This window comes from Enhydra lutris, unplaced genomic scaffold (assembly GCF_002288905.1).
Source record: "Enhydra lutris kenyoni isolate GAN:26980312 unplaced genomic scaffold, ASM228890v2 scaffoldscaffold37, whole genome shotgun sequence".
In the NCBI taxonomy this organism is placed as follows: Eukaryota; Metazoa; Chordata; class Mammalia; order Carnivora; family Mustelidae; genus Enhydra; species Enhydra lutris.
In genome coordinates this window covers 28998337-29012084 of record NW_019154121.1, presented here as the reverse complement: position 1 = coordinate 29012084, position 13748 = coordinate 28998337, and the positions used below count along the sequence as shown (strand labels likewise).

At 48.2% G+C, this 13748-nt stretch overlaps 1 protein-coding gene across 1 annotated transcript in view; it reads right to left on the bottom strand.

The window, feature by feature from the left end:
* The window catches only part of LOC111154410 (dipeptidyl peptidase like 6), a 663711-nt gene that overhangs the window by 537288 nt on the left and 112675 nt on the right, over positions 1-13748 (bottom strand). The window lies entirely within an intron of this gene.

The window sequence follows — 13748 nt, the reverse complement described above, 5'->3', positions numbered from 1 at the left end:
CATTCAGGGCAATGAGCATCCTCCCAGAACTCACTCTGGGGGATGCAGGCTTCTGAAGGGCAGGGACCACGTCCCCTGAACACAACAACAGCTCCTGCAACACCTGTGAACACACCGTAATACGAGCGGCTTCCCAAGCCTTCTATCACTCAGGCCCTGGCCAGCAAGGCGCGCTCCTGAGACCCGCCCCTGCCAGCGGCGACCATGGCCTCCCTTCACCTAACACAGGGAAGCCAGGCACAGCGGATGTAGAGCAGGGCTATGGGGTCATGGGCGAGGAGCCAGGGCTGGCGCACCTGCCCTGGAAGCCAGCGCTGCCATTCAGGGCAATGAGCATCCTCCCAGAACTCACTCTGGGGGATGCAGGCTTCTGAAGGGCAGGGACCACGTCCCCTGAACACAACAACAGCTCCTGCAACACCTGTGAACACACCGTAATACGAGCGGCTTCCCAAGCCTTCTATCACTCAGGCCCTGGCCAGCAAGGCGCGCTCCTGAGACCCGCCCCTGCCAGCGGCGACCATGGCCTCCCTTCACCTAACACAGGGAAGCCAGGCACAGCGGATGTAGAGCAGGGCTATGGGGTCATGGGCGAGGAGCCAGGGCTGGCGCACCTGCCCTGGAAGCCAGCGCTGCCTCCAAAGCACCTGGCTTCGCAGACCAGGGCCGAGGGGCCGGTGTGCAGAGCCTCATGGTTCCTTAGCGCTCAGTGCCGGTGATTTCCTGCGGGCCCTGCTCCGCCCCTGCGCCCACAGCGACGCACGGTGCTCGCACTTACCTGGAGCGATCCGCTCTCCGCTTCTCACCTGGCTGCGTCTGCCCTTGTCATGCCCCATCCCAGCTGTGCTCTTTGCAGATGCTGGGGACAGGAACAGGGGACAGGGACGGCTATGTGACTGCTGCACATAGCCCGGTGCACGCGTCCTCACCTGCTTCTGACCAGGGGTCAGGAAGCCAGAGAATGACCCCTGACGGTCAGGCCACACCAGACCACCTGAACACGGCCTCAGCCTCGGATGGTGGTCCTGCCCATGGTCTGTGGCGGAAACCGCTCCTCCAATGGCAGGATCTGGGGCGTGATTTCTCCCCACAGTTACCTCCGTACTCCACTATCTACTCTAATATCCAAACAGCGGCAGGATCACAGTCCCTAAATGCGAACTGCAAACGTGACAGGCTGCTGCACTAACCTCACGTCACTCCCAGAATTAATGCTCTCAGTAGCCCTCCTGTGAGTGTTTTATTGGGATTAGAAATATTAGTACCGCTGTTCTCAAGAAGGAAAAAAAAATCTTAATGAAGTAATATAGTCCAGGCAATCAGCTAGTGAATGGTACAATCAGAACTCGGTCCCAGGCTTGTCTGCCTTTTATATCCTTATCCTTAGTCTGCACGATCTACTGACGAAGTAGAAACACTGACCTGCGTCCCCAGCAGGAAGAGACTGCCCTGTGTGTGTGTGTGTGTGTGTGTGTGTGTGTGTGCACGCGCATGCGTGTGTATAGTAGCTGGTATTCGCAAAAAAATCGAAAGCCTAATAGAGCCCAGGTTCTGAGCTAAGCTCTGAGACACGGGGATAAAATTAGACCTATTGCCTGCTTTCAAACAACATGTAAAAACAAAACAAAAAACCTGCCCTTCTGTAGGAGGGGTCCATAACGGGGTGGTGGTGGGGAGTCCAGTTGGGGGAGCGGCGGGCGCGGGGGCATCCCGAGAGCCCCCCCCGGAAAGGGACCAGGTCCCAGGGCTCAGCCCCAGAGGTGCTGGGAGGGACCCACCCAGAGCACAGCTCTGCGGAGACACTGGGCTTGGGCTCGCAGGGGGCCTGCGGAGGGGCTTGGCCAGTGCAGACGGACCGAAACAAGCGAAAATGTTTGCATTTCCGCGGAAACAGGCGGATGTGCTCACAAAAAGACTGAGACGTGGTTCCTTCTTTTCCCCCGTCCCCACAGCACTTCTTCATTGAAAGGCTTTTTCCAGCATCCCCGAGATGTGACCAACAGGGGCGCTGTGTGAGTGGCAGGTGCACTGCGAGCCGGAGTGATGTGCACAGACACCGCGGAACGCGTGCCCCCGGCCCGTGAGCACCGGCCCCTCATCTTTGTGTGGCCCCCGGGACATTTACGACCGACTCTCCCAGCACCTTTCAAGGGCACGACTTCAGCTTTGCTTGGCTCTGGTTCAGTCTTCTCTGATTATGCCCCCCGCATGGATTGCAAACTCTGGAGGGCTGGCACGGCAGGTGTCTGCGGCCTGCGCTCCCTTCCTGGGCATCTGCGCAGTGCGTGGACCCGGCACCAAACCCCATCAACCCTTAGCGTGTTCCATCCTCCCAAACCCTCACCGAGAGACCTAGTCCTGGCCTCCCCTTTCAGGCAATACTGAATACACTGAAAGTCAAGGTGCCAATGCAAACAAACAAACAAACAAACAAACAAGTTATCTAGCATGTGTTTGAACCGGGTTGACATTAAAGGGTTTAAAGGGTTGCCTTTAATCTGCACGGCAACTCCATGATGTAACCATGATGATAACCCCTGAAACAAAAACAGATGCAGGGAACTCCAGTCATTAGCTTTAGCCCCCAAGTTAAGAGCTAGCCTTGGGATGTGAATTTAGATTTTTTTCTTAAGAGCTCTTTTCAAGGGCACAGGGTCCCAGTTCCGTAGCAGTTTATGCTTTTCCAGTTTGACAGAATCGTGACACATGTATTTACTCGCTACTCTTAGGAAGTTATCCTCACCTGTTGGTCCTTCTCAAGCCCTGTCTTGCACACGGTCTAGAGAGGACACGAAAGATTGATAGTCATTCCACGGAGCCAGCCACGGCCTTCCCCATTTCACTCTGCCATCCTGGTGCCTTCCTACTTACGAGCATCCCAGAAAAGAGCCTGCAGGGCTTCAGAAACTATGATGAGTCCTAACTGCAATTATGTTTTAAGTTGGCAGAAGCATAGATCAGATTCGACCAACTCCGAGTACCTGGAAAAATCCATTTTAAAACGAAAGTCCTTTCCCCTACCATGGGCTGCTATAAATGAAGTTTTTCTTTCTCCTGCCGATTATGAAAGTTCAGTAAGGTCAGAGCACCCACCCAGACCAAGGGAGCCACACCCCGTGTTTCTTTCATTAACGTAATGGGGTGCCCTTTTTGGGGGGAAGGGAAAGTCACACATTTAAAAAAATGGAGGACAATTCTAAAAAGATTGCTGCAAGTATTTTATACTGAGGACCATCCAAAGGAGATTAGGAAGTTTTGCTTCCTTGGATAGCATTTTTTTAATGCAGACCTTCACAGCGGCTGTCAAGACAAGAAGAACATTCCACATGTGAAACACTTTGCAACCTAACATTTCGCAGTGACTAAAAGAATAATAGCACCATTTTGGTTTACTTTTAACCTCTCACCATTCCTCCCAAGAAAACTCGGGAGAAAGAATATATAATACACACAACCTAATTCATGAGAGCTAATGGCTTTCTCTTAAGAGCTCTTCCTGGACAGAAATCACTAGGGTTGTACCTGTTTCTGAACTCTTCTGGAACAGCAATGCCCTGGAATGGCCTCACTATTCTTGGCTACTGACCTTTAGTGTCTGTATTAGCAAAGGGCGCTCAGACATTTCTCTGGGTGGCCCAGGTGGTTACTGAACACCCAGGTGTCCCCCAACCTCCTCTCCAAGGGTTCTCACTCTGGCTGCCCATCAGAACCACTGGGGGCTTTCAAAACTCCCAAAGCCAAGGCCACACCCTGGAATGATTAAACCAGACTCTCTAGTGTGTGGGCGGTAAGGGAAGTGAAAAGACCCAGCCTGGTGCCCCGGGGTGCAGGGTCAGAGGGGACTGCGCCCAGCCCCCCAGCCTGCAGACGGCCCTGTGTCTGCAGAAGGGGCTCCACCCAGTCAAAGGAGTTTCTCCAAAGAAGCCACTGAGGGCAGAGAGGCCATCAGATCGGGTTTTCTATCCTTAACCCAGCGCTAGACTCATCCAAATTGTTTATAAATAGCGAATGGGTGTGTATAGAAGTGGAGCAAAGGTATTAAGTCTAAGTCTGCTAGCAGTTAGCTTTGTCTAAAATCAGTTGTTCATCAAAAAAAAAAAAAAAAAAAAAGAAAGAAAGAGTCCTGCCTATGCCTAGTTAACAAGTAAATGAAATGTATTTGGGGGAAAAAATTAACAAGATGACATAGATATTCATCTCTATTTTCCTAGTAGCACCTATGGACCGAAGACAAGGGTAACACAGCAGCAACACAGATACGGAGAGAATAAACCCACACCTGTTCCCGCACAGTCTTTTGGCTAAAAGGACCGCATACAATAACAAAACAATACAAGAGCAAGCCTTCTCTAAACACTCCTGCAGGAGAGTCCAGATTCAGTGGGGGAGGGGAGGGGAGGTCCTGAGTTAGGCCACGGCAGCACCAAAAACTTCAGGTGGTGACAGCTGGCATTCCCGTAGAGGGCGCCTCACATTTGGGCAAATCCCACAAAAATTTCATCCATAAATCAACGGCGCAGGGGGGCTGTGGAGCACAACAGGGATTGGGGGGGCGGTTGTAATGATGGCCAGTAGAAAATGAGGTCGTGTCCTCAGGGACTTTATCAGGAAGACTCGGGGAAGGATGCTGTGGATTCAGGACAGGAAAACAAAATAAATACCAGGCCTCCCCAGTGCCCTGCTTGCTCATCAGGCCCATGTCTAATGCTGAGACTCATTCCTGAGCTTGGAGGGTGATGGTCAAGTCACAGAACAAAGTGACGGAGAACGGCCTTGAGGTCCCTCTGCCGCCCGTATGCATTGTGATCAACTTAACCGTGTTAGGGTGTGCCCAGACATTTGGCCAAACACTAATCTGGGTTTCTTGGAGGGTGTCTTTGGATGAAACAAACATTTGAATCAATGAACTGAGTAAATCAGATTGTTCTAATGTGGGTGGGCCTCAGCCAAGCAGTTGAAGGTCTGAATAGAACAGAAAGGGTGATCCTCCCACAAATATGAGGGGATCTCTCCCTACCTGACTGCTTTGAGATGGGACATTGATTTCCTCCTGCCTTTGGACTTGAATGGAAACATCAGATCTTCCTCGGTCTCCAGCCTACAAACCTTTGGACTGGAACTTACACTGTGCTGCTGGTTCTCAGGTTTTCAGCCTCGGACTGGAACAACACAGCCCTCCAATTCACCTGCCCATCAGATCTTGGGACTCTGACAGGACAACCCAAATCCTTACAGCAAGTCAGTCTCCGTGTGGATCTGTCCTGTATTAGGGCTATTCCTCTGGAGATCCCTGGTGCATGAACACACCGGGCATTTGCACAGCTGCAGATGACCTAGGTAAGGTCTGTGACCATCTGGATGGAGGCTTCTCTATGTCAGACCATCCACTGTATGACGCTTAGACCGCTGGAGTAATTTTAAAATATATGAAGCGAAAATTACACTGAGGACCCATTTACCCACTTTCCCATCCTCTTCATGAGTGAGAGAGAACAGGCAAAAGATGACATTAAGCCACAAAACAACCACGTATAAGGAAAGGAAAGAGATGGAAAGAACGTTACTGCATTACGGACATACAAGTGTGACAGTATCACGGAGGGGCTCCGTGCTCTCAGATGGTCAAAAGTTCAAACACCTCGAGATGTCCTGTCTGGTTCAAATGCCAAGCCCTCAATGGTGGGAGGAATCGATTGAACAAAATGGCCTTGCTTCCCACCCAGGGTGCCAATGATGTCATCTGGAAGAGTGATTCGTCTCTCTTATGCTTCTGGGGAGGGGGCGGTACGTTGGATGTGCTGCTTCTGTTGGAAGAAAGTTCTAGGTTTGAGAGGTGGAGACACTAGGTTCTCTGCCCTGCTCCATCCTGCTGGGGCAGGGGGGCACCTATGTGAATGTTCTTAGGCTCAGGTCAGGATGTGAACTCAAAGCAGTGACATTTGAAATTCACTTCTTGATGACATAATCTACAGCAATCAAACATTATTGATTCTTACTCAGAACAAGTGGGCATCTTGGCATGGAAATATTGATACGTCCAAAGGGCTTCGTTATAATACCTCAGTGCCCATAGATGGAGCTGATTGAATGGGGTCAGCAGGTCCTGCCTCCAGCCGTCCTTTGTCATGATGTCACAGAGCCGGAAGTGGAGAGCAAGAGGCAGGTTTTGGGGCGGGCTTCGCCCCCCCCTGGGCTGCGTCTTGCTCTCACCAGCTCCGTGAGGACCATCTTCTGCTGCGGGAGCTCCCGGGCCAGGGCTCCTCCTGCGTCCAGTCGGGAGGAGGGGCCCTTTCGTCCTTTGTTCCCACTGTGCCCGTCTCTGCTGTTCCAGACTGAGCTGGGGTAGGGGTGGGGGCCTAGGGTGGGGAGAGGCGGCACACAAAGGTCCAGGCGTGCTTCTGGTCCAAAAGGGAGCTACGGTCTGCTTATTCCCTGCGGATTTCCGTATTTCTTCAAGATGGAAGAGGAAAAGGCAGATTTTATTCAAATCCCAGGGAATTCTCAGGTAAAAAAGTCATGGAGGTAGAAATCGGCAGGACTATTTGAGGAGAGAGCTGGATTTTAGCGAAGAGAAATACTGCACGGAAAGGAAGGGGGGATTAAGTGGGAGGGAGACAGGGGACCACTGTCCAAGGAGTCTGGCTTTATCCGGAAAGAGTGAAGGCATCCGGAAGCTTCCAGAGGGAAGCCGTGTTTTCAGATTAATCCAAGTCAAGGCTTTGGGGGGACTTGGTTCTTGGCCATGGAGCCCAGCTGTTCCTGGAAAGCAGGCAGGGCGATACCCTCCCCGGACGAAAAGTAATCATCTTCAAAAAACCAACACTCGGCAGAGAGAAAAAGGCCTTCCAAGAAGTTCTGATGGGCAGAAGCAACACAATTCCCTCACTCCCTTCCGTCCTTCACTCTGCGATCGTCTGTGAGGTTCCACTCTGAGCGACGGTCCCCCAGCTCCGGCGGGTCTCAGAGCACAAGGCCCCTGTCACGGCCCTGCAGCGGCGGCCAGCTGGCTGGGTCTGCTGTGACCAACACGGAAACTGCGCCAGCGGCACAGCATCGGGATGGAGCGACGGACAGTGCTGGGAACAACCCTGAAAAGGGAGGAGCTGCCATCAAACAGGCAAGGGAGCGCTCCACACAGAGAACATGGCCCCTGGAGGCATCGAGGAGAAGCCAGGTTGTGGCACAGGGTCCTAGTGAAAACCTGTAGGAATCTCAGAGACGTGCTGGCGGCCTCCAGAATTCCAAAGGGCTGGGACCACTTGGAGGTTTCTAATCAATAAAAAAGGAGTGATATAGTAGAATTTACCTTCTGGAGATACCAGCTAGGGCGGACCATGAGCTACAGAAGTTAGGGGCAGGGAGGTCACTGCAGCCCCAAGTAGCCGGCACTGGGGTGAATGCCATGTGGTCACGTCTCAGATTGCCGTCTTCATCTATGTTTACTCAAATGTTTTCACGGCCTTCTCAAAGCAGACCATAGGGCATCATGCTCACAACATCAGGAGTAAAACTCAGGGCATCAGAAAAGTGTCTGGGCGTGTGCTCTGACGTTGCTCCTGGCAGTGGGACTGTCTGTTTCCATTCTCCAGCAGGCGGGCTCCTGGCACTATTGAACTTGTAACTGAGCACTCCTGGTGTACATTGGAAGTGTGACCCTGGAAGTTTTTAATACTGAGTAGTCTATCTTCATAGCCATATTTTGTGGCGAAAGGGTAGTGGTTTTAAGAAACGGTGTTGGGACATTGGGTATCCATATGCAAAAAAAATTTTTTTAAAAGATCTTTCATCCCTACTTCATATGACGTACAAAAACTATCTCCAAATGACTATAATCTAAACATAAAATCTAAACTTGTAAGACTTCTAGAACAGAGACAGGAGAAAATCTTCATGACTTTATACTAGACAAAGACATCTTAGATATGTCACCAAAAGCAAGATCCCTTAGAGAACCACCTGGTACACTAAACGGCTTCAAGATAAAAACCTTGTGTCAGAAGGGAGTGAAAAGGAAAGCTACGGTTTGGGAGAAAATATCTGCTAATCCCCTATCAGCCAAAAGACCTGCACCCAGAATATATAAGGAAATCCTTGAAATTCCGTAATAAGAAAACAAAACAAAACCTCAATTACAGAATGGACTAGAAACCTCAAGAGACACTTCTCCAAAGCAGATACACAGATGACAAATAAGTCCATGACGAGATTTCCAACCGCGTTCTTCATTAGGAAGTGGAAACAAAACCGTAAGGTAGTATCTCTACACACCCATTAGGAGGACAAAGGAAAGGTGCCTGGTCGTCACAGAACGCACACACTCTGGTTCCACGCGCGCACAGTGCTGGGAGAGGCATGCGGACCCGGGGTGCCTGAGACAGGATCGCCGGCCCAGAGCGAGGGGCACGCGCAAACTTTCAGGGGCCGTGATGCATTCAGTATCTCGATTGTGGGGTTGGTTTTGGGATATAAACATATGCCCAAGCTTATCAAATTGTATACTTTAAATACGGATACTTTGTTGTAAGTCATTTATCTGGCTCAGCCATCATTTAGCTGCTCGCAAAGATAATTAGAATTCTTTTTTTTTTTTTTTAAGATTTTTATTTATTTATTTGAAACAGAGAGAGAGAGATCACAAGTAGGCAGAGAGGCAGGCATAGAGAGAGAGGAGAAAGCAGGCTCTCCGCTGAGCAGAGAGCCCGATGCGGGCCTCGATCCCAGGACCCTGAGATCATGACCTGAGCCGAAGGCAGAGGCTTAAACCCACTGAGTCACCCAGGCGCCCGATAATTAGAATTCTATATATATGATCCATATCTTATAATCTTGATTTTTCTGATAATCTCCCCTTTAATTTCACCCTCTGGGGGTACTGTACTGACTCCCCGGTTTCATGTGTCTGTGCCCTGTACCAACAAACACACACAAGTTGCCTTTATCAGGAGGAAACAGCAAACTGATCTTTCTAAAAATTTTATTTAAATTCAAGTTAGTTAGGATACAGTGTATCGGTTTCAGGGGCACAGTTCGGTGATTCATCAGTTGTCTACCACCCCCAGTGCTCGTTCCCTCACGTGCCTCCTTCATGCCGTCACCCAGTGACCCATCCCCTCACCTGCCTCCCTCCAGGAGCCCTCAGTCTGCTCTCTAGAATTAAGTCTCTTATGGTTTGTCTCTTTTATCTTTTTTTAATTTTTCCTTACCTTTCCCTATACTCATCTGTTTTGTTTCTTAAACTCCACATGTAAGTAAAATCACATGGTATTTGTATTTCTCTGACTGACTTATTATTTTGCTTAGCGTTAATACCCTCTAGTTCCAGCCACATCATATCAAATGGGAAGATTTCATTCTTTTTCGATGGTTGAGTAATATTTTGAGATAGACACACACACACACACACACACACACACATATGTATGTGTATATATATAAAGATATTATATGTATATAATATCTTTATCCATTCACCTGTCCATGGACATCTGGGCTCTTTCCATATTTGGACTATTGTGGACATTCCTGCTATAAACATTGGGGTACATGTACCTCTTCGAATCACTACATTTCTTTCTTTTGGATAAATACCCAGTAGTACAACTGCTGCGTCATAGGGTAGCTCTATTTTCAACTTTTTGAGGAACCTCCATGCTGTTGTCCAGAGTGGCTGCACCAGCTTGCATTCCCACCAACAGTGTGGGAGGCTCCCCTTTCTCTGCATCCTTGCCAACATCTGTTGTTTCCTGACTTGTTAATTTTAGCCATTCTGACTGGTGTGAGGTGGTATCTCACTGTGGTTTTTAGTTGTATTTCCCTGATGCTGAGTGATGGTGAGGACTTTTTCATGTGTCTGTTGGCCATCTGGATGTACTCTTTGGGGAAATGTCTGTTCATGTCTTCTGCCCACTTCTTTACTGTGTTTTTTGGATTTTGGGTATTAAGTTTGTTAAGTTCTTTACAGATTTTGGATATTAGCCTTTTATCAGATATGTTGTTTGCAAATATCTTCTCCCATTCCATAGGCTCCCTGTTAACTTTGTTGACTGTTTCCTTAAAATATAAAACCAGCACACCAGTGCTGTGTGCATTGCAACAGACACACCAAGTCTGTTGCATTTCTCTACACTAACAATGAAGTGGCAGAAAGAGAAGTCAAGGAATCGATTCCACTTACAATTGCACAAAAACCCATAAGATACGTAGGAATAAATTTAACCAAAGAGGTAAACAACCTGTCCTCTGAAAGCTACAGAACACTTGTGAGAGAAATTGAGAAAGAAAAAAAGAAAGCAAGAAAGAAACTGACAAAGGAAATGGCAAAGCATTCCACGCTCATGGTTTGGAAGAACAAATATTGTTAAAATGTCTATGCTACCCAGAGCAGTCTACACATCCAGTGCAATCCCTACCAAAATACCACCAGAATTTTTCAGAGAGCTGGAAAAAATAATTCTTAAATTTGTATGGAACCAGAAAAGACCCTGAATAGCCAAAGAAATGTTGAAAAAGAAAACCAAAGCTGGAGGCATCACAATTCTGGACCTCAAGCTCAGTTATGAAGCTGTAATCGTCAAGACAGCATGGTACTGGCACAAAAACAGACACGCAGATCAACGGAACAGAGTAGAGAGCCCAGAAATGGACCCTCAACTCTATGGTCAGCTCATCTTCGACAAAGCAGGAAAGAATGTCCATGGATAAAAGACAGCCTCTTCAACAAATGGTGTTGGGAACATTGGGCAGCCACATGCAGAAGAACAAAACTGGACCATTTCCTTACACCACACACAAAAATAGACTCTAAATGGATGAAAGACCTCAATATGAAACAGGAATCCTTCAAAATCCTCGAGGAGAACACAGGCAGCAACCTCTTCGACCTCAGCCGCAGCAACTTCTCGCCAGACACGTCTCCGAAGACAAGGGAAACAAAAGCGAGAGTGAACTGTTGGGACTTCATCAGGATAGAAAGCGTCTGCGCAGCACGCTTGTGTTCATGCAACACCAGCACCACGGCACCTGGAAATGGGACGGATTTCTACGTCCCACAGTGACAACATTTAAGAAAAAAATATCAGACCTTATCAAGATAAGCAGTATCCTAGGAATACAGACCGTCGTCCTCTGGGGTGAAGCAGCTTCTCTGGTGAGCAATCCTTTTCCCAGATGCCAGCAGAGTGGACTCAAACTGGGCATAAGTTCTTCCTCCAGGAAAAAACGCTGCTCTTTCATACATTCACACCAGCGTGCTTCAGAGGCAGGAAGACTGAGGAAGCTTCTCTTTGACCCTCGAGGCCCGGCCATAGCTCTGGGGGGCCCACACACTGAGCAGGGGCACCCTGGAATGCCCGAGTTGTCTTCCCCTGCCTGGGAGGCAGAAGGGGAGCATCTGCTTCCCTTTGACTTTAGTATTTCTGCTTGAACTTAGCGTGTTAACTCTGGTGACGTCTCTCTCCGCCTTCCTTCACAGATTCCGGTTTGTCTGTTCATGGATGACTCCTCCCCTGTGGGGATCATCTCCCATGAGACACATCCAATGTGTGAGACCAGCAGTGAGAACACAGGGTTTAAGACCTCCCAAACCCATGTCGCAACCCCACACTTCAAACTTGGTCACCGATCTTGCCGACACGTCCATCACACGCAGCCTCTGCTTTGGCCACACCACCCCAAGACAGACGCTCTCTGGGCTGTGTCCTTCCATTCGACCTGATGCCTCCTATCCCGTCAACCAAATTTCTGTTTAACAAAATGTTACCCGCCATTTAAGGCTTTAATCCAAGCTTAGCCACTCTAGAGCAGCTTTGCTCCAACAAATATCCAATCCTTGCTTCTCCAGGAAGAATACAAGAGAATAAAACATCAAATGAGAAATATATAGGAGCTGGTGTGTAAAATGGGTGTCTACTTACTGCACTTATGGATGCCATTTTTCCTGGTTCTATCATCGCCTCCGAGATTTCTCACGCAGGGCTGCACACACACAGGTAATGCTCAGTGACAGACCCTGAAGAGAATCTGAATGTATAATGTATGTTTTATTTATAGCAAAATCATTCCAGCATTTTCAATCTGGTATTGAAATTTGCATGTAAATAGCCACGCGCAAGGGCTCCCCGCAGCCCATAGGCGTCTTCGGTTAGCTCCTCCACCGCAACAGAAGGTAAAAATACCTAAGAACCTCCAGGCCATTCACCTAAGTATATGTATATATAGGAAAATTATCTGCAAGTGTTAGGATTTACTGAACCCTCCAGGGAACACGTAGGAACTTCCAAGTTTACAAGTGGAAACGGTTCAAGTGCTCAACAGTTCCCAGCTTCCTCATGCTCGCTGACACGGATGGGCCCATCGCCTGGCCTCAGGCCATTCCAGGCACCCCAAAACCTCACCTCCAACTCTCCACCTTAGATACCTACCCCACTAGCTGGATTGCAGTATGCTTGTTTGCATAAGACTCTATAACATTTCATGTTCTGGTGCCTCGAATCACAACGTTTTTTTCTACTTGGACTCCATTTGGTCCATATGAGGATTTTTTTTTTTTAACTTATTTTAAGCGTCTGATTGATGTATCTCTTCCTGGTGATCTTCCTCCAAGCTCCCTGCCTTCCTCACAATGTAAATTGTCCTGTTTGGGTATTTTAAGAGTACTTTATCCCTCTTTCTATCTGGCACCTTACCCACGGTACCCCACTTTCTTGTGCTACATTCCTGTGCCAAGAGCCAGGGTCTTCTTCATGCCTCTGTCTGAGTGTTCTGGAGGGCCTGCGCGATGCCTGGTACTGAGAAACAGATGGGGAACAAAACATCGGTTAAGTAGGAGGAAGGTATGAGCTAGCTTTTGAGAGGCTAAATTTAGGGGACTTTAGAGATGGGAGAAGCCTGTTACTCATTGGTGAGCTCATCAAGTAGGAAATCAGAGTTTTAGCAAGGAGTAGCTGATGCTATCAACAAGTTCTATAACAGGAAAAAAGAGCGGAAGTTCAATGTTTAAAAGAAATTCAATGATAACTTTCCACTCCATTGGAGACTTGGCTTTCAAAATCTTTGCAGACAAGGCATCGTGATCTACAGGGATCCTTGAAATCCTCTTTACCTCCCTCTCAGCATTCCTGCAGCTGAAGACAGGAGGAAGATACTCAAATATTAAGGGACAGGAATCGACCAGCATATGTTCCCTAAAAAGCTAAGTTTAAGTCCTTGCTTTTTTTTTTTTCCTGCCTTCTTTTCCTATTGATAAATTGTAGAGCAGACCTACTCAGCTTCCTAAATCAAAGGGCTATCTCGGATTCAAGGGTGAAGGGCAAGCACTGCATATATAATGTCTACCTATAAGCGCTAACAGCCCAACTACCTGATGATGTTAGTATTCCTAAAAAGGAAAAAAAAATACGTATATTTCCAAAGAGGGCCAGGCGAGAATAAAAACAACAGAGGATGTTTTTAGATAATATGGTAATGTTAATATCAGCAATGAGGCTAAAGTACATGCAACTGATTAAAAATAGAGTTGATGAATTCCTAAGTGATTCCTATTCAATCATAAATTTTAATGTATACAATAAACTGAATTTAAGCTAGCTTCATCCATCTACCCATTCATCTACCTGCCATCCACCCATCCACCAACCCACCCACCCATCTACCCATCCATCCACCCATCCACCCATCCACTCACTCATCCATATACCAATTCATCCAGCTACCCATCCATCAAGCCACTCACCCATCCATCTACCCGTCCA